The sequence below is a fragment of the Thunnus albacares genome, chromosome 8 (genome assembly GCF_914725855.1).
Source record: "Thunnus albacares chromosome 8, fThuAlb1.1, whole genome shotgun sequence".
Classification (NCBI taxonomy): domain Eukaryota; kingdom Metazoa; phylum Chordata; class Actinopteri; order Scombriformes; family Scombridae; genus Thunnus; species Thunnus albacares.
This window is the reverse complement of record NC_058113.1, coordinates 32,770,629-32,791,700: the sequence shown is the minus strand read 5'-3', so window position 1 is coordinate 32,791,700 and position 21,072 is coordinate 32,770,629. Positions and strand designations below refer to the sequence as shown.

The 21,072-nt window shown below is 41.8% G+C and overlaps 1 protein-coding gene across 1 annotated transcript in view; it reads left to right on the top strand.

The window, feature by feature from the left end:
• Nucleotides 1-21,072, top strand: part of si:dkey-22o22.2 (neural-cadherin) — a 161,124-nt gene that overhangs the window by 1,204 nt on the left and 138,848 nt on the right. The window lies entirely within an intron of this gene.

The window sequence follows — 21,072 nt, the reverse complement described above, 5'->3', positions numbered from 1 at the left end:
ATCAGTCTGCGTGTTTTTGGATCCTTGATGCTCGTTTACAGCCGCGTAATTAGATCCAGATTAAGAGGACTGGTCGTGTTTGTGTTTGATTTGGTTTTGTAGTTGTTCTCGTGGATTAATGTGGTTGGTTTGTTTCCCGCTGAAACTGGAAACGTTTCATTCAGGGTTTTTTTCCTCCTAAAATGTGTCTGTTTCAAACACAATGATGTGATTTCAGACGCATCGTCATATAATTTGCTTTTATATCAGAAAACATCTCGTTAGAGGAGATGTGAGATCTTAAATCAACAGTTGCAGCTTTTTCTTTCATCTTTAATTTTCCTGTCTGCTTTGACAGAGATGATGTGCAGAATATTTCCACTAAAACACAGACAGCTGTAGTGAAAACGTGCTGGTTTCATATGAGAGATGGATTTATAATAGAACAGTTGATTTATTAATAAGAACAAACAAACTGTGAAGTGATAAAACTCTCCGAACTGTATAAACATCTGGACACAGTATAGAACTTTAAAAACAGATTTCTGTGCTTATATCCCTGTTAAATAGTAAAATAAACTCTGCTAATAACCAAGAGTTTATAAGTACAGAGGTCAAAGGTCATCACTAATGTAAAATACTGTACTTTGTAGTAAACAGGCAACAACAACATGACACAGACTCTCTGCTGCAGTGATTTCCCTCTAAAGTTTATTGAAGGATTTTTCCTTTAAGGACTGAGTGACGTCCATTCATTGAGGTGTGTGTGTGTGTGTGTGTGTGTGTGTGTGTGTGTGTGTGTGTGTGTGTGTTGGCTCTTTTCCAGCAGAGTTTGAATCGACCTCAACCGTCAACCGGCTACTTTCCACTCTTTCATTTTATTCCTATACAAAACTCCACACATCACTTGCCAAGTGTGTGTGTGTGTGTGTGTGTGTGTGTGTGTGTGTGTGTGTGCACTTCTATGTGTGTGTGTGTGTGTGTGTGTGTTGCCAGATCACTAAAGGACAGACAGAATTGACAGTGTTATTTGTGTGAGGTGAGCAGAGTAAACACACCTCAACTCACTTCACACACACTGATTTTACTTTCAAAACACTGTTAACACACACACACACACACACACACACACACACACACACACACACACACACACATATATTTCTCCAGACTGCCTGTGTGTGTGTGTGTGTGTGTGTGTGTGTGTGTGTGTGTGTGTGTGTGTGACCTTGATTGAAGCAGATTATTCATGTTTCTGCGGTGATAGTTTTTCTGGCATTTGGAATAAAAAGCTATTAAAAAGCATTTGACAAAAGTGCAGAGTTTGTGTTGCTCTGCTTTACTTGGCTGCTGCAACACGACGACGTCCCGTTTGGTTAAATGAAATCCTCCCTCAAAAGAGTCCTCATCGACCCGTGTGACTGTTAAAACAATCCATGTGAGACTTTTCTCTTTTTACCACCTACTTCTGTGTGGAGGTTCAGCAGCTACGACTGTCTGTTTGAAGGATTATTTCCAGTCTTACAGTAAAACTCACTCTCTCAGACAACATGCAGGTAAAGTCAGTCGTCCTGCAGCTCCGAGCTGTTTGACACAATGAAAACGACGTCCAGATGCCACTGTGATCGACTCTCCCCACCTCCCCCGCCCCCCCACCCGCCCTCCCCCCCAAAGTAAATGTTTAACTAAGAGCCTAAACTCCTCACATCTGGATGACGGTGACGGTGCCTCGGTGTTCTGGTCAGATCTGTCCAATCAGTCCCACCGAACTGCATCTCTCTGTTGTTTATTTGGAGAAATTAGTTGTGTTTGCTCACCTGGAGCTCTCCCAGGTCTGCACACACACAACACACACACACACACACACGGGCCGAAACAGTCCAACAGGAAGCTTTGTTTGTGTTATAAAGCAGACTGCAGAGCTCAGGTTGGCTCTGGTGTGTGTGTGTGTGTGTGTGTGTGTGTGATCTGGTGGACACGGCGCTGAGCGTGCTGTAAACTGACCGGCTGATTGAGGCAGCCTGCCTTTCGTCAGTTGTGATTTTGATGTGTGGGAATGAGGTCTGATCTGCGGCGGTCGCTGCTCCGTCTGATGGAAATGGCACGCAGCACGCCGGCCGGCAGGGCCTCTGATTGGTCGGCCAGCTCTGCAGATTCTCTCTCTCTCTCTGTGTAGTTGAAACTGTCTGCAGGCTGAGCTCCAGTCACTCCAGTAGATCTGAGACTGATCTCCATCAACATGGAACATCAGTTCAGCCTCTGAACCCGTACTGTGTGTGTGTGTGTGTGTGTGTGGCGCTACGCAGCATCCATCACACACACACTTCAGCTCCTGTATTATACTCACATGACCCTCACAGGTGTCTCTGTCTGCCAGCTCATCCATCACTGGCAGCTACTCTACTGAGTCTGACATGTACAGGAAACACACACATACACTTTATCTGTCTTCTTGTTAATGTAAATATATGTACATGTAAAAAAAAAAGGATAAACAACAAGAAATGTGCTGCATCAACTGTCCATCGTGAGTCTGATAAAGTTTTAGGAGAGCGATGCTTGTTCACTAGTTTAGCAGAAACAAGTAGTGAACAACTCTGACACATCATCAGCTTTTAAGTTGATATGTTGAACTTGTTAGCAAACAGCTGCTTATTTCCACATCCAGCAGTTACAACATGATCATCACATTGATAATGTCAATAATTACTTGTGGGGTTCCTCAGGGTTCTAATCTTGATCCTTTGTAGTTTCAATCTAGTTAAAGCTGCTTGAAATGATGTTTTTTGTCCACTTGTTTTCAGCAGAATCGCCTCTAAACATGACTTCTGTCATATTATCAGTTTATAGAGCAGTTGTGACTAACATGTTAGCAAACAGTTGCTTTATTTCCACATCCAGCAGTTACGGAGCAACATTATCATTCATGTGGAGTCGTGTTTCTGTCCACCTGGTGAATGTAAGTCCAATATTCACTCTCTTTAAGCTCTGTTTTTACTCTCTACCAACTCCTGAGGGAAATATCTGGCTCTTTAGCCGCTAAATGCTCCACTATGTTCACCAGCTAGTCTACAGCTAACTGTTGGTGCTGAGCAGGTAGTGTACAGCAGCTTTTTTACAGCTTTTTCTCTGAAAACGACGCTATGAGAGACGCTGAGAGTGAACCAGAACAGTAAAGTTGCAGCCGGACAGATAAACAATGAGCTGAAACTCACTATAAAGCTGCAGAGTCACTGATAATTCTCACTATGAGCCAAACACATCACACACTGACAGCTCAGACTGTGTTATTGTATCAAAGAATATCGATTATGAAAGGATTAAAGCTTCATTTATTTAACAAGTATAGAAATACAAGAAATTTAGCTTAGTTCAGCTCTAACATATAACATATAACATAGACACTTATATGACACTGTTGGCTGGTGGCTGATAGCAGCAGGTCTGTAGGCTGGGGGGGGGGGTTTAGGGGGTTTAGGGAGTTTAGGGTTTTGGTTTTAATTGTCTGGTGTGAGGGGTCAGCCAGGATGCCTGTTTCCTGGCCCTGGAGGTGCGGGTGTCATGGAGGGAGGGCAGGCTGCAGCCAATGATTTTCTCTGCTGAGCGGATTATGCCTCTCTCTCTCTCTCTCTCTCTCTCTCTCTCTCTCTCTCTCTCTCTTTCTGTGGGTTGCTGGGGGGAACCAGTCCAGTATGGAGGAGGTCAGGGTTGGACTGGATGATATAAAACTGCACCAGTAGATTGAATTAGTTTGAGTCGCCTCAGAAAGCGGAGCCTCTGTTGATCCTTTTTTTCACGGATGGAGAGCGTATCGGTCTCCCATCGATGTCCTGGCTGATGGTGGTTGTCCAGGAATCTAAATGATTGACCTGATTGAATTGTTGTGTTGTTTAGTGGTGTTGAGCTGCAGGTTGTTGGCACCGCACCAGGACACCAGCTGCTGTACCTCCTGCCCGAAGGCCGACTCGCTGCCTTTATAGATGAGGCCGATCAGTGTCGTGTTGCTGTTGGTGAATTTGAGAAGTTTGACGGTCGGTGGAGGTGCGGCCGTTGGTGAATAACAGGAAACAAACAGCCACATAGAAAACTAACTGAACTCTGTGACTCAGACAAACTTCAGCTCAGACAAACTACTTTTTACTGTCTCATTAACTGTAATAAATGTGTTTTATTTGCATATTTAAATGAGGAAATTATTCCTGTTGGCTGCGATTGATGCAACTGCCTTCACACCGTCGGGCCTGTTCTCTCATTAAACTGCAGCTTCACTGTTAACTCTTATTAACTGTTTTAGCCAAAATGTGTGTTTGTGTGTTTGTATCCACACAAAAACACACGCAAAACACACAAACACTGTCCCGGACTGTCAGGCTTTCCTACAGATTTTCTGTTCTTGGCAGCCCTGAGGTGACACACACACACACACACACACACACACACACACACACACACACACACAGTGTTTATTCTATTGTCTTTATTTCTGGATTTAGCCTGAGGCCGGAAGCAACCTGCCACCACACCATGTGTGTGCGTGTGCGTGTGTGTGTGTGTGTGTGTGTGTGTGTGTGTGTGTGTGTGTGTTTGTGTTAGACTGTATGTCCTCGAGGCTGCTGAGCTTCACAGTGATTGTATGTGTGTGTTTGTCAGTGTCACATACATTGATCACACTAGTCTCGATATGCATGTTAATTTGTTGGTATTTCACTGTGTGTGTGTGTGTTTGTTGGTGTGTGTGTGTGTGTGTGTGTCTGTGCACAAAGTGCTGCAGGATAAATGATTGTGACCACACGCTGAAGCTCCCCAGAATGACCTTTTTAAGAGGCAACAAAGCAGCAACACGCACATAAATAATTGTCCATATTCATCATATTTAACATTAACAGCTTTAATAACACAAACGTTGCAGCTCTGCAAATGTAAACACAAAAATCATCAGCTGATAGAAGAAGTTAAAGGAACAGTCTGTAAATATAGTTGTTAGAATCAGATGGAAAAAACAGATATGCAGGTTGACTTTAGCCTAGCTTAGCACAAAGACTTGAAGCGAAGGGAAACTGCTAGCCTAGCTCTGTTAAAGAAAGAAAACTGGAAAAAAAGCCATAATTATCACAAAAAATCTCTTGGTGGGACTCCAGTAATGACAGCAATAACATTATCAACAATTTGGGCAAGTTATGCTAATATTAGCAATCAAGATAATGTAAATTGAAATGCAATCATTCTGTACAGATTGCAATCTTAATGCTCAAAGATTTTTCATCCCCCAAGCCATAAACTTCGGTTGCTAATGAGCCTTGTAATGTTATCTAGTCAGTTTGCTACAGGCTACAAAAGGGAAATATATCCAGCCGTCATCTCCGGGGTGAGATCAGCGGATATCAGTTTCATAGCTTCACAGTATGTTTAGCGTAGCTTAGCACAAAGACTGGAAGCAGGGGGAAACTGCTAGCCTAGCTCAAATATGAAGATATACAGTTCTAGTATGTAACTCCCTCTAAAACCACAAATTATCACTTCTACATTTCTGTTTTTGTACGAATTCAACAAACAAGATACAACATGTTAATTAGTGAGTTTTAGAGGTGTTAGTAGCCTGCATGTGTGCTGGAACCAGGCTAGCTGTTCCCCCCTGTTTCCAGTCTTTATGCTAAGCTAGCCTAGTCCTGATCATGGATGTATACTAAGAGCTTGATAGGGCTCCGTCGCTCAGCCTCACAGCCAGTTTTTCCCAGTGGCCACTTGCGGTATTGCAGCGAAAAATCCCCCCTGCTGCCCAAAAAGCATTTTCCCCATAGACCCCCATTGTAAAAGAGACGTGTAACTATGTATTTCTGATGATCCAAATAGATTGAGACACCGGGGTTCTGTCACATGCAAATACAATGAACAACATTGTATTACCACCTCTTCAACATATGTTTTCCATTATCAGTGGGTTTCTCCTTAGTATGTTAAATTATGATATGGACATCATGTCAACATGTCAGACATCAAGCTACTGAATTTACACCTAAGGGCCTCGCACTAGATGTTGTTCCAGTTTGTCTTGATGACACATGAACACGGTGCCTCAACTAAAGGTTTCTTACATTCCTGAAGATGCAACACAAAGAAAATACCTGATATCAAGACGTCTGTAAAACTGCTGACAGGACACCTCGAACAAGGTCAATTATGACTCTTTCTATTACGAATTTTTGATCAATGGAGGTTTCTGTAAAAATTTTCCTCAAGCTGATATCATCACAATGTAAACCCAGAAGCTAGAAACTTTTTTTGGTGTGTGTGGCGCCATTTTCGGTCCAGTATCCAGCTCTTATTATACATCCATGGTCTTGACTCCACATGAGACTGATATCCATTTTCTCACGTTTATAAAGAGAACTAATAAGCAAATTCCCCAAATGTTTTTCATATTGTTATGAACATTACAGCCTCAAGGGGACGCTATAGTGAGACTTTAGACTGTCCTCATTCCCCCTCCCTCTACCTTTCCACCACTTTGTTCCCCTTTGTCTCTGTCTCTCTCTCTCTCTGTTGTCCTAATAGCTTATTGACAGCCAATCAGCAGTAGCCTGAGGCGAGACCGCTCACCGATCACCAAGTAGGACAAGGTCATCCCATCCAGACGGCAGCGAACAACACGCATCACATGCAGCAACATGCGACGACATGCTACACACGACAGGCTGCATGTACACAGTATGTCAGCTACAGTATACTGGGTGTTAATGTTCTGTCAGACCTATTTAAAAACCCAGTTAGCTCTTTAAATCTATAAACATGAACGTCACATGTTTTACATCAGTGCGGTCGTTTGATTGATGCACCGGTCAGTGTTTTTATTCCAGTCCAGAGTGAGTATGTAGATAATATTTCACCTCCATCCCAGTAACAATTACAGCTGCAATTGTTTGTTTTTCTTGGCGCTTGCTGGTCCCACTGTAATTTAGATTATAATAGATGAGATTCAACTTTATCGTCAAGTATTTAACAATGAGATGCAAGTGTGCAGGAAGTGCAGTATTACAGTGTAATAACTGTATAAATGTGATATATATGTGCAGGTTATAATATAAATAGTGTTGAATGCTGGTGTATGAAATATAAATATATATATACAGGTTGTAAATAAACAGTGAATGCTAGTTTATGGAATATAAATATAAATCCCGTCCAGAGCGACGTCCTTTTATTTTGAAATGGGTCTCTGAGTTTTTTCCATGTGAGGAGCCACTTCTTCTTCTACTAAAACAAAATGTTTGTGCAAATCTGACAGATGGAAACATGATATCACCAACACATCGGCCTATTTAGTAGGGGTGTGTCCGAATACAAATATATTATTCAGCAAAGCACAAATAGTGGGGTTTTTTTTTTTGGGGGGGGGGGTGTACAAATATTTGTTTTTGTTTCAAATTATTTGTTTTCAGGAAGAAAAATAAACCATGTCAAATACCAGCGTGCAGGTCGGTTACATCACTATCTCAGTGTCTCTCCTCTGCTCCGCTGTGACGTCTATCAGCAGGTCTCAGTGAGGGGAGTCACATCCACCTGCTACATGACGCACATTTCTTAATTTGGACATCACTCCCAGAGTTGGGAGTGTTCCCCAGAGATAAAGCTGAACTACTGACACAAGCTTTATGAACACTTATTGTAACACTTTAATTTTCTAAAATTAAAAGCGTAATAAAAACAAAAACAGGATTTTTAAACCTCTTTTCACTTTTATTCGAATACAAATACAAATAATTTTGCTGCCTCAACAAATACAGATACAAATATAAATACTGGGATCTCTGCACATCCCTACTATTTAGGAACCAATACGATGACAGAAAAAAAATGAAACCGTCAGGAGAGCAAAACCCCATGAAAACTCATCAAATGTGCTGTTATAATGTCAGTTACATTGTTTATATTTATTTATAGCAAAATTAGCTGTTAGCAGCTGCTGTTTGCAGTGTAGCTATAGACACATAGACAACTATCACTGGATTACTTTGATACTGATGAAAACTTAAAAGGTGAAGTTTATTAGTGATGGACATCAGAGGTCATGAAATCCTCAGAAGTGTAACTCAGACTGAATGAAATCAAGATGTCCTTCATGTGTTCAGGAGATTTTTGCTTCTTCTTCTTCACCTCGTGCAGTATCTTTGCTTCACCTTTGACTCTCCAGCTGAATGTGCTTCTGTAAACTGAGGAACTGAAGGAACCAACCTGTGAACTTTATGTTACAGAGCGTTAACCAGCGAGTGTGTGGGTGGGTGATAAATAACAAGGTGCCTGGAAACACCCGATCCTCACACACACACACACACACACACACACACACACACACACACAAACACACACAAACATAGACACATGAAGGGAAAGTACAGGTGCATCCCACAGAGCTCCTAACTGGAAACACACCTGGTTTATTGCTTCTGTCACACGTACACACACACACACACACACACACACACACACACACTCACACACACACTCACACACACACACACACACACACACAGAGCCAAGTGTCAGATCTTGAGGAAGCTTCATCTGGGTTAGTTAATGAAAGTCTGGAGCAAACATCAGAGGACACACACACACACACACACACACACACACACACACTCTTGATCACCACTTTGCTCTACTCAGAGTATCACAGGAGATCGTGTGTGTGTGTGTGTGTGTGTGTGTGTGAGTGTGTGTGTGTGTGTGTTTGTGTGTGTGTGTGTGTGTGTGTGAGTGTGTTTGTTGGCACATCACGATGCGGTGACCACACACACTTTTTTCCATCCTCCTCTCTTCTTCTTCTTCTACAGCTGTTTCCAACTTTCCATCAGCGGGTTTTTTCCGACCTCTGACCCTGATTACACACCTTCTCTATCAGCCAATCAGATTCCTCCATCCGGACTGTGACAGACAACTGTTGCATTTACTAAACCTTTAACTGAAACTAGGATCTGCTGTTACACAGACTGATTTAACATCTATAGATTTAATATTTATTGCAGAACTGATCAGGAAACAACATTATTTACTAAAATCATGAATAAAACTATTAGTGATGAAATATTCTTGCACGATGCTACAAGCTAAACATGGAAGTCTGAGATCTTTCCACACATTTAACCTTTTATCAGGCACCTAAAACAAGACGGTTGCTGTTCTTCAACCCTTTTTGATTGCAGTCATAACTCTCATTTAACAAGTAAATCTTTAAATTTTACAACCAAAAAGTCAGAATGAGTGTAAATGATCCTGAAAATAATAAAGTGTCGACAGATTCGGCCTAAAACTACAAAACGCTACAAGAGCAAAAACAGCAGCCAGTAAGACTTGGTGGTGACGTTTTTGAACGCTTCCTGCTGGAATATAAGACACGACGTTCAAACTGTAATAAAAGTCGACATCCATAATTTGCACATTTTGATCGTTGCGTTTATCAGTTTTATTCATTTGCACTCTGTGTAAACTGTGTTTTTTTATTCACTCGTGAGCCGCGTCAAAGACACGTTTCCATTTCTTTGTGACGGATGGTGATGAAGATGATTTTTTTTCCGATTTCTAACTATTGTTCATCAGTATATAAGCTTCTATCCGTAGGAGGAAGCCTCCGTGAAAGTTTCTTATTTTCTAACTGTCAGATCTTTACTCGTACGGATATAAGGCTCAGTAATAATGACAGGAGTTGTTGAGTGTGTGAGCAGAGATTATATAACAGAGCTGAACTGAGACGTCTTTTCTCTCCGGTTTAGTCGAGCTGTTCTTCTCGCTGTCCTGCACCGACACACACTGATAATACAAACTGACTTCCTCCTCCTCCCCTGCGTCTCTCTTTCTCTCTGCTGAGGGATGAACGGAGGGAGGGGGGGGAGAAGACGAGTCTGCAGTCAGACTTTACTTCTCCTCCAGTAACTGAACAACAACGATGAAAACAAACCCCTCCCCTCCCCTCCCCTCTCCTCCTCGCCGCCCTCGCCATCGCCATCGCCTGCATCCAATTAACCACACCTACAAAACACACAAACATACAGATAAATAATGACCTCAGCTGTGTGTACATGCTTGTTAACATGTATGTGTGAGATGTTGCACATCTGTTTTCTACATGTTCAACCTCCCCTCCTCCTCCTCCTCCCTCCTCCCCCCTTTTCACACAAACACACACACACCCTCAGGGCTGCTACACATCATTGTGTCTGTTCATGTGTGTGTTGACGTGTCCTCGCTAATTGTCTCCCATCACACTCTGCTGCTGTTCTCTTACAGCTGAGGGGGGGACGGATGGATGGATGGATGGATGGATGGATGGATGGATGGATAAGAAAAATAGAAAACCAGTGAGTCCTCTAGTGCATCGATCTGTCAGAGATTAGTCACTTCTGTCACCAGTCTTCATCATGTGGTTCATTTTGCTCCCTGAACAGAAAGCCGATGAGAAACTGAAGCTTCCAGATTCTCTTCTAGAAGAAAACTTCATTTAAATTGTTGTTTTTAGCAGCATTTAATAAACACTAGTGTCAACAGTTGTGGTTTAATGGGACATTCACGTCATAATTGAATTACTAGTTTCCCACTTAAGTAAGCAGCGTTTACGTCAACCGTCCTGGGGATTTTTCTGATATATCGGATTTGGCACTTAATAATATGCAAGTGCATGAAAACAAAGCAAACATGGACACCTCACGTCAGCCAAAGTCCAAGTTTAAAGGGGAACATATTCTGCTTTTTTTATATCCTGTTATGATGTCAGATGTTAAACATGGTCAAAGTTATAAAACTTGAGGTTAACATGTGTAGAAATGGCTTCAGGGGCTTCAACCTGCCCTGAATTCTTCGTTGGTGATGTTTTTTTCGAGCTGATGGCTTGTTGCGCATGTACGTTCTGCAGCATTTGTTGCTAAAGTTGTTGCTAAGTTGTTTCCATGTGTTGTTGAACTGAGGGGCTGCATAAAGGACCAGTAGAAGATAAATAACTGTGAATCCTGCAAAGCTTCTCTAGTGGAGTCCCAGAATTTTTTAGCAGAGCTGTAGTTTTTTTTCTATGCTCACAAATTAATTGTTGTTTAATTTTGTTAAAATCATGAAGGTTTCAGCTTCTAAAAGCACCTGCTGTAGTGAAGGTTATTTGTTTTAGAGTCTGGAAAGTAAACTCAATCATTTGTTCAGGAAGAGATGAATGAAACCTGAATGAGAGATTATAGAAAAGCAGCTTTTTCCACTTAAAAATACGAAGATGTTTGTCCAAAGAAAAATGGAAAGAAACTGAAAGAAACTTACTAATAATCTTAATAAACTTATGTTAAAAACAAATATATATAATTTTCATGTGTGTTGTTATCCTTTGGCTGCCTGTCCATCATAAAGGATTCTCTGCTTAAAGTTTTAAAAAGCTTGAAGATGACACAACTCCCGCAGTTCATAAGAGAAACTTGTGGAGAACAAAGATGAACGTCAGAGTTTAATAAAGTAGTTTTAACAGCAGCGACGTGTCGCTCTTATCCAGCAGTAGTTTATGACCTTCTCTGATCCCTTCAGCGTGGAGAATCACGTTAAAAAACCTTCACATCTCCAGAGCCGCGGCCTGTCCATCAACCTCCTCCTCCTCATCCTCCTCTCTTAGCGCTCCTCTCCCTCGGGCTCCGACTCTTCTCGCCCCTCGCGGTCGGCTCCGGGGAGATTTTCTCTCCCCCGTCGGGTGAAAGGACGGACGGACGGAGGGGATGAAATGACGCTCTCTCTCTCTCTCTCTTCGCTTCGCTTTGAGTCAAGGTCGCTGTGCAGATTAAACGGCGCTCTCTCTCTCTCTCCGCTCTGCTGCTTATCTGCTCTGAACTTGTGTCTTCAGGGGGATCAGGGGCAGGAGTCAGGAGGGAAATAATGATCTCTGTCCTCCAAAAAACGCCCCCAACCGCCTCACCACTACCACTCCTTCTCTGGGTAGAACTTTAGGAAATGTTGAAGAAAGCTTAAGACGAGAGACGAAAGTGCTTTGACAGTTTGTTCAAACTGCAGCTCAGGAGTCAAGATCCATAAACGTCTCAAAACAAGCAGTCTCAGACAAAACGTAAAGTCCTCCACTACTCAACAACAGGTTTTACTTCTTGTTCTTTCAGTTGGATGTTTGAGCTTCACTGTGCAAAATGATGTATGTTCACATTAATCTGCTGAAAGTTTCTTTGTGCTCATTGAAAATCTGATTTTAAGGGGCAGGCCTAAGAGCAGGATTTGCAACATAACAACTAGTTTTGAAGCCAATTCTGGTCCAGTATTCAACTTACACAAGGCTGATGTGGAACCTAAAGTCTCCAGTACACAAACACTGAGAACAGACTTTACAGTGAAGTAGGAGACATCTTGTGTCCAGCAGTAAAACTTTGGAAGTGAAATATATCAGACACACATTATTGTTTCAAGCAGAAGATTTTTATATGTCTGGAGGGGATCTTCAGGTCATACACAAGATAATAATTTCCTTACAATGAAAAAACTGTACAAGATACAATAAAACAAGCACCATCTACCACGTCTTAAGGTTGAAGCACCGACGTCCCACCGACGGCTGCTAGCTGCTCCAACTGACTCCCGTTCAAAAGCTTCAACTTCTCTCTATAAATACTGAGTCAATCATTGTTTTCAACGAGTCATTCTGGTCTCAATCTGTAAATTCAGGCCCTCTAATAAGTGTGCTGGTGGTCATTTTGGAAATCGCTCCATTACTAAGATTTGAAGACTTTCTTGATTACGATACCTGTCCTGTTAGCATAAAGTAGCTAACGTTAGCCCAAGTGTGCAGTGCTCGGTGTTCCCAGTAAGCTAGCGTTAGCTTCGGTCCGAGCTAGCAGGGCGTGTTTCCAGAGTGTGAAAGGCAACACTCTGCACGTTTCGAAGGTGCTGGCTCCAAACGTAAAAGATGGCGCCGACAATAAGCAGCAACTTGGGCTTTAAACCAGATCCAATGAAATCTAAACACCTCGCTACGTCCATCTTTATGTACAGTCTATGGTTTGAAGAGATGAAGATTGTCTCATATTTGAGGAGCAGACAGTTACGTCTTCACAAGATCAGATAGTCACCAACCAAGTGTTGCATTATGGGGTGTTTGTAGCCTTAATGTTGCTAGGCTAACATGTAGCATTGTTTTGCCCCGCCTCCTTCAAGAGTTTAGCCTCTAACTGAACTCAGAACTCACAACAAACTGCTATTCTTTCTGTTATTTCTCTCCAGTCTCTCTCCTTTTTCCTCTCGTCAAGTTGAAACAAACATTTTCAATCTGCATCGACTTTGTATATAATCGCACCGTCTAAAGTTTGCTTTGCGTTCTGTCTGAACACACAGTTAGAGTCAGTCAGCCCTAAAAGTGTTCGGTTAGCTCAGTTTAACCTGCAGGATTTTATTTCTGCTGCAAGGAAAATTCATGACAAGTGAAAACAACGAAATATGCGAGTGGACAACATGAATAACAAATGGAAAAACTTAAGCAACAACCCAAGCTTGTCGGAAAAGCAGAAAAAAAAAAACATTTGCAATCGAAGCATTCAGTGCAGGTTGACGCCCTGACTTTTGACTTGTAGGCAGCATCTCTACATACGTTAAGGTCAAGTTTTGGACCATTTTGACCATGTTTAACATTCAACATCAGAACCAGATATAAGTAACAGAAAACCACAAAAAGAAGAATATGTCCCCTTTAACTCAAACAAACAGTTCCTTCTGGAGATGCAGCAGTAAGGCAGCAGAAGTTCAGCGAGTGCACTGTCATAAGAAAGAGGACTTTAATAACATCTTCATCTGCACAAACACACACTCACACACTCACACACACATCTTGCTTACTTGCTGATTATCACCTCTCGCTAAGCCATGGGAGAGAAGATATTGGGGACATTCAACATTTTCAGGAGGCAGCATTTAATGCCGGATTTTTGTGTGAGTCTAAGCAAGTATCGCCGTGAACTTCCTGTCACCCCCCCCCCCCACCTTCCCCTTCCTCCATCCTTTACATCTAATTCCTCTCTGCTCTTCCTCGTCTCTACTCTTTATTATACTGATAATAGAAATGTTTAGTAAACACAGTCATGGATTTAGACGAGTCAACTGAGAGCAGGCTGGATGCTACAGCGACTCTCTGTCGCCTCTTGAGGTACAAACTGGTATTACAGGACAGGGCTATTCTTACATATAGCACCTTTAAAGTTAGATTTGGGTTTAGGATCTGTTTAGGATCAGGGTTGGGGTATTTAGTTGTGATGGTTGGAGTCAGGGGCTATAAGGGACACACAAGGACAGAAGTACAAACATGTGTGGTGGTCACAGCAGAAGGTCTGTTCTGTCATACATCCTCTGATGTTCCAGTCTGACCAGTCCATCTGCCACACACACACACACACACACACACACACACACACACACACATACACACAGCCAGCTGTCACACAGCGGTCCCTGGGTACCTGACCCATATGCCTCCTTCACCACATGGACACACACACACACACACACACATATACAGTAAATTCATGTAAAATACACACAGAGGTTCATACACACATTTCAATTCTCCTGAAGGTTTTCAGATCAATAAACTCAGTTTCAGTTTAATCTGTGGTCACATCTGTTACATCTGGTAACACAGCATCAACCATCAGTTTTGTTGCTATGGTTACCTGCAGTTACACCCATTTCACTAAAAACTCTCATTGTGCCACCAAAATATTAATGAAATGAATATCAATACATTAAAGAGATATTACAATAGTTCACCACAACTAAACATTATCTCATCTTTACATTAAATACATACATTACATGTTTGGGCATCCTGGCAGCTTACAGCGTACCGTATCACCACAACATCCATATTTCATTGCAGGTCGTACCCTTCGCTCGCCCCTTGTTTCCTGTCTCTCTCTCTCCCTACTGGCTGTCAAATAAAAGACAAAAAACATTGCCAAAAGAATAAACTTTAAAAAAAAAAACCCTGCAAACCTCTGGAAGATGTTACAGAGCGTATATAAACATAAACAGTGTTACATAATGTCGATGCTTCGGGGCGGCTTTGTTATTCAGCTCTGATTTGCACCCTGACTGACTTCTTCTCCAAAGTAACGCTGACTGTTGAAAGTTGAAACTGAAAGAACTTAGAGCCATTCATGAAAACAAACCAAAAAAACACAAATATCCTCATACCTGCTGCTCACAAAGACAGAAATACAACACACACACACACACACACACACACACACACACAGGTCCTTTCTGTGAGGAGTTTACATGTTTGTGTGTGTTTCCTCCCACCATCAAAGACATGAACGTTCGGGTTCATACTATAACTGGAGTTGGCCCCCAGGTGCTCCACTGCTCCCAGTGTTTGGTCCCCGGGTGCCTCACAGTGTCTGCACGACTGCTCGTGATACGTAGGATGTGTTGAACGCAGAGATCGAATTTCACTGTACGACTGTATGTGTGACAAGTGAAGTAGCTTTACCGTCACCTTTACCTTTACGTGAACATGACCTACTGGCCTGAAACTCTGCCGAGCGCAAACACACATGCAGAGGTAGATGTGATATGACAATGACCCTGAGCAGCACACACACACACACACACACACACACACACACACACACACACACACACAAACACAATCACACACACGGCTGTGGCTCAGGAAGTAGAGCGGGTCGTCCGCTAATCGGAAAATCGGCGGTTCAGTCCTCCAGTTCCTCCAGTCCACATGTTGAAGTGTCCTCGGGCAAGATACTGAACCCCAAATTGCTCCTGAAGGCTGTGCCGTCAGTGTGTGTGTGTGTGTGTGTGTGTGTGTGTGTGTGTGTGTGTGAGAATGATTAGAAACTCTTCCTGATGAGCAGGTTGCACCTCACATGGCAGCCTCTACCATCAGCGTGTGAATGTGTGTGTGAACGGGTGAAAATGTGTGAATGTGGCATGTAGTGTAAAGTGCTTTGAGTGGTTGGAAGACTGGAAAGGTGCTACATATATATATATATATATATATATATATATATATAAACACCTAGAAGAGTGCACCCAGTAGACAGCAGATCTCCACCAGGTGTGAATAGTGAAGATGGCAGCGAAGAAAACAGAAACAGGGATTAATTAATCTCATATCGTGTCTAACTTTAGTGGAATGGAATTAATCATCTCCTGTTCAAGATGAGAGCAAACTTTTCTATGGATGTCAGTTTTTGAGGCCAAAATGTGGCCTGCAAAAGACCAGGATAGCTTTGTTTTTAGCCTAGCCAGTCGCCGGGAACGCCTTTTGCTATGTCGTATCGTAAAACGGCGAGGACCGCTGAAAAGACGGAAGTCTAAACTTTACGATAAGCGTTATAAAATAAGTTTTTCAAAAATTGTGAATTACCGCAACCATGCAGCATTAAGTCATAAATGTGCACAATAAATATTAGTCTGATGAGTCCAGTAGTATGTGAGATTAGCTGTGGACACACACACACACACACACACGACCTAACGTATGATCCCCTCCAGGCTCATGTCTGGTGGAGATAATGAAGGACTTTATTTGGGAGTCACGCAGCACTTCAGGGATGACAACAAAAGGGTGTCCACTCCCTCCCTCTCCCTCTCTCTCTCTCTCTCACACACAAACAGACACAAACAAACATACACACACACACACACACACACACACACACACCTCTTCAGAGCAGGGCTGGTAATCCAATATGAAACAGGTTTGTGTTTGCGACGCCGCAGCTTCAAATCAGCTCTGACAGGACGACCGACGCTCACTCTCACACACCCCCCGAGGGTCCTCCACGCGTATTTATGTGTGTGTATTTATGTGTGTGTGTGTGCGTGTGTGTCACCGTGCCAACCAGTCCGGCCACCACGGTCTGCTAACACCTAGCTGAGCTGTACGAGTGTGTGTTTAAATTTAGTCTGTTTGTGTGTTCAGTGACCGTGTTCTGTTGACTGGGGTTTGTTTGTTTACACGTGTGTGTGTGTGTGTGTGTGTGTGTGTGTGCTGATTTCTGATGTGTCTGTTTATATTTATTTGTTCCATTGTATTCCATATATACTCTTCATATATGCATGTTTTGTTACTAACATAATTATGCAAAGTAACATAATGTCTGAGCCATGTGCCAAAACTGATTAAATAATAAAGAAAAACTGTCTTTGAAACACAACTTTTCTAATTATTCAATTCTGGAATTGTGCACAAGACTCAGACATTATGTTATTTTGCAGTTATGTGTGCAGAGAAACATACATATATATGAAGAGTATAGTATAGTCATAATTTAATTATAAATTCCCAGTAGATAAACTCACACTAAGTGCAATTCTGCAGGTTTTTACCGTATTGACTGATGTAATTTCACCTCTGAACCTGCGTGTCAAACAGTTTATGTCCATGAATAAAACATATCAAGAGAGACGAAGCACAAACACGGAAAAAACTACGAACTCGGCTGATTCAATCACACACACACACACACACACACACTCCCTGCTGATCACCGATGTACCGAAGGTGTGAGGACATTTCTATCTACACGCCTGCTGACTTATTGATGCCGCTTGTCAAATATAAATGCATCGTTGTGATCCAGCGGAGACAAGAGAAGAAGAAGAAGAAGAAGAAGAAGAAGGAGAAATATTTTTTTTAAAAGCTGAAGAAGAGAGAGAGGATGTTTCTCTGCCGGTTTTTTTCCCCTCCGGAGGTGGTTGTGTTTTTTTCTGTCTGATGTTCAGGGAGTCGGAGGATGAAGACGAGGAGCAAGAGGAGGAGGAGGAGGAGGAGGAGGAGGAGGAGGATTTCAAGTGGCTTCCAGGCTGGAGAGTGTTTTACTGAAGATATGCGGCGGCCATTTTGTTGCCTTCTTTGTTGGGGGGTGTTTTTTAGCCTCCGAGGCAACGATGGTGAAACAGTCGGTCACACAGACTCTGAATCTGTTGGATAAGTAGAATAAAAAACATTAAACGGATTATAATCAGGGATTCAGGTTTAATATACTCAGTCAGATCTTCCATGAACCACCATTAATCCATTTAAGGAGATTCCCTACAATACAAGATAAACTGCTTCAACCAAACACCCAACAAACGACAACACTGACTGTCAAAAATGATACATTTGTGATCAGAAATTAATAGAAGTAGAGGAGGAAATGCAGGAAGTGCAGAGTCAAGCTTAACAACAAGACCGAGGGTGTGTCCAAACATGTGTTTAGGTGTCGATGTGAACGTTTAAAATCACTTCAGTAATGATCTCGTCAAATATGGCGTCACCCATGTCCCTTCCTGGACAACGATTGGCCTGAAGTCACATGACCATATATCCAACCCATCTTTGTAGACGCCCCATTGGCTGATATGTGTCTGGATGTGTATGATTGGTTGTCTTTTATATTTTTTTTTTTCATGCCCAACTTACTTTATTTAAATGTTGTTTGTAATGTGTTTGATGATGACCCTGATGAAGGCCACAAGCTGAAACGCGTCGGTCAACTAATAAAGTGTTGCTGGAGTTCTCATCTTTCCAAATTTAGTACAACAGAAGAAAGCAGATTAGATCAATCAATCATAGAATTAATACAAGATCCAGGAGTTCAGTAGATAACGATAAGACGTCACACTCAGTTTTGGAAGTTAAAGCTCAAAACTGTGAAAGGATCCAGCAGTAAATGAGACACGTTTGAGGTTGTTTTTATAAACCAGATGGCCTGACACCAGTCTGTGGCCTCCAAGAACGAACCAAACTTTATCCTTTACAGCGAGGAGGTCGGCCGAAGGAATCGGTTCGTCTCATGACATAAAACATTCCCACAAATCAAACTGTAGACGGTCTAAATGTAAAAGTTTAATTTTGATCTTGGGCACAAGATCACATGTACAGTAGAAGAACAATAAGAAAAAAGAACAAGAGAACAAATTAAACCTGCATCAACTGATTTTCCACTAGTTCTCAGCAGAAACAAACAATGAACAAAACTCTGACACATCATCAGCTTTTCAGTTGACTTGTTAGCAAACAGTTGTTTATTTCCACATCCAGCAGTTACGGAGCAACATTATCATTCATGTGGAGTCGTGTTTCTGTCCACCTGGTGAATGTAAGTCCAATATTCACTCTCTTTTAGCTCTGTTTTTACTCTCCACCAACTCCTGAGGGAAATATCTGGCTCTTTAGCTGCTAAATGCTCCACTATGTTCACCAGCTAGTCTACAGCTAACTGTGTCTGTTGGCTTTTTACAGCTTTTTCTCTGAAAACAGCTGCCTGCTGCAACCCAAAATAATGATATACATTCATATATAAATGTATAAATGTGTTTTTATATTATAAAATATATAGATTATAGCCACTTTAAATACAGTACACTTTAAATTTACAGTATGAGTAACACATTTTGAGGGATCAAATCAAATTTATTCAGAGAAACAATTTAGTCGATAAATCAATTAGTTGATCAACAGAATAATAATCTGCAAGTATTTTGATAATTGTGAGAATTTCTTTGTCTTGTGTGATATTAAACTGAATAAATGTTGAATAGATTAAACAAGCAATAAGTAAACATCACCTGAGGCTTCAGGAAACTATGACGAGCATCTTCAATCATGTTTTTGCCATTTTATAGATTAACGGTTTGAGAAAACAACCATCAGATGAATCAATAATGAAAATAATAATCTGTTGCAGCTCAAGTTTTCAGCACACAAATTAGTAATGTAAGGAAATTATTTATCATAACTGTTCCCAGTTAAAAACCTACCAGACTCTGTGGTGTTTTTTGTCACATATTGTCTTGCTGTCTACTGATGTAAAGCTGACATATAGCCGGTACAGTTCACAGTAAGAGTCGGGTTGCATGTGTACGATCATTTCCAGCTGTGCAGTCGTCTTCATCTTCATCCAGACAGTTGTGAACGTGGTCAGATGAGGTTTGTGCTGTGAAGGCTGCAGGTGTGTTGATAAAGTTTCAGACTCTAAAACAAACAGCAGGCGTCTCCGTCATCACCGCCGACGCTGGAAACTCTGAAACCTGCTTCACTTTGTTAAATGAGACGTGAAGAAGCGGAGGTCTGTGTGTGTGTGTGTGTGTGTGTGTGTGTGTGTGTGTGTGTGTGTGTGTGTGTGTGTGTTGCGGGTCGTCTTACAGCTTAACAGAAACACTGCTGATGACAGACGCCATGTTGGAGCCCTGCAGCTGAAATACCATCACGTCAACTAAACCTAACAACTTCCTCGTCTGCGTGACTGTCTAATAGACTCGAAAACTAAATAAACATGAATGAAAATGAAATAAATCAAGTTTAAAATGACAGATCACTGACTCAGATCTACAGGATATCATTTTCTAACTATTAAGTGTTAACCCTTAAAACGACTGGTGTAAACCAGGTCAGTGGATTCCTGCATGTCAGCCGCAGTAAAACGTCTCTCGCTCCAGCAGCAGCAGAGCGACGCCGCTCCATCAACACGCCCGCCGGAGAGACTCCATTTCCCAGAAAACACTGGTCAGAAGTGACTTCTCGGATAACAAGAGTATGTGTCGGGAGTTTAAGACGCGTTGACAGACGGTCGGACGTGATGGATCGCAGCGACACGTCGGGACGACAGGAGCCGTGTGGGCACGTAGGGACAAGTTAGTGAAGAGACAGAGACAAAGAGAGACAGAGACTGTCCTGTTACTAAAAGGTCACAAGTTTAATCTTTGTCTGCAAAATGTTTTCAGACGTCTTGTTGTTGCTCCAACAAGTCTTTCAAATTAAGCAACAAAATATGTGGTTAATCTGTTTAGTTTCTAATCTATCAGCAGTAATCAGCAGGATAACGTCTGTACTTGTTACACATCACTGTTAAACAATAATGATGTTTTATGATGTGACAACGCTGCGTTTAAGGTCTGGTTAGATTGAGGGAAAGATCACAGTTTGAGTTAAAATGGTCACAAGTTAGAGAAACGTGCAGTGGGTTAAAGTTACTACTTCCTTAAAGTGAAGGTCTTTACACACCAAGTCCTTTTTTTTCGTATACTTTTTTTTTTTTAATCCGTCATCCGACAAAAATCGTTACACACAGAAAC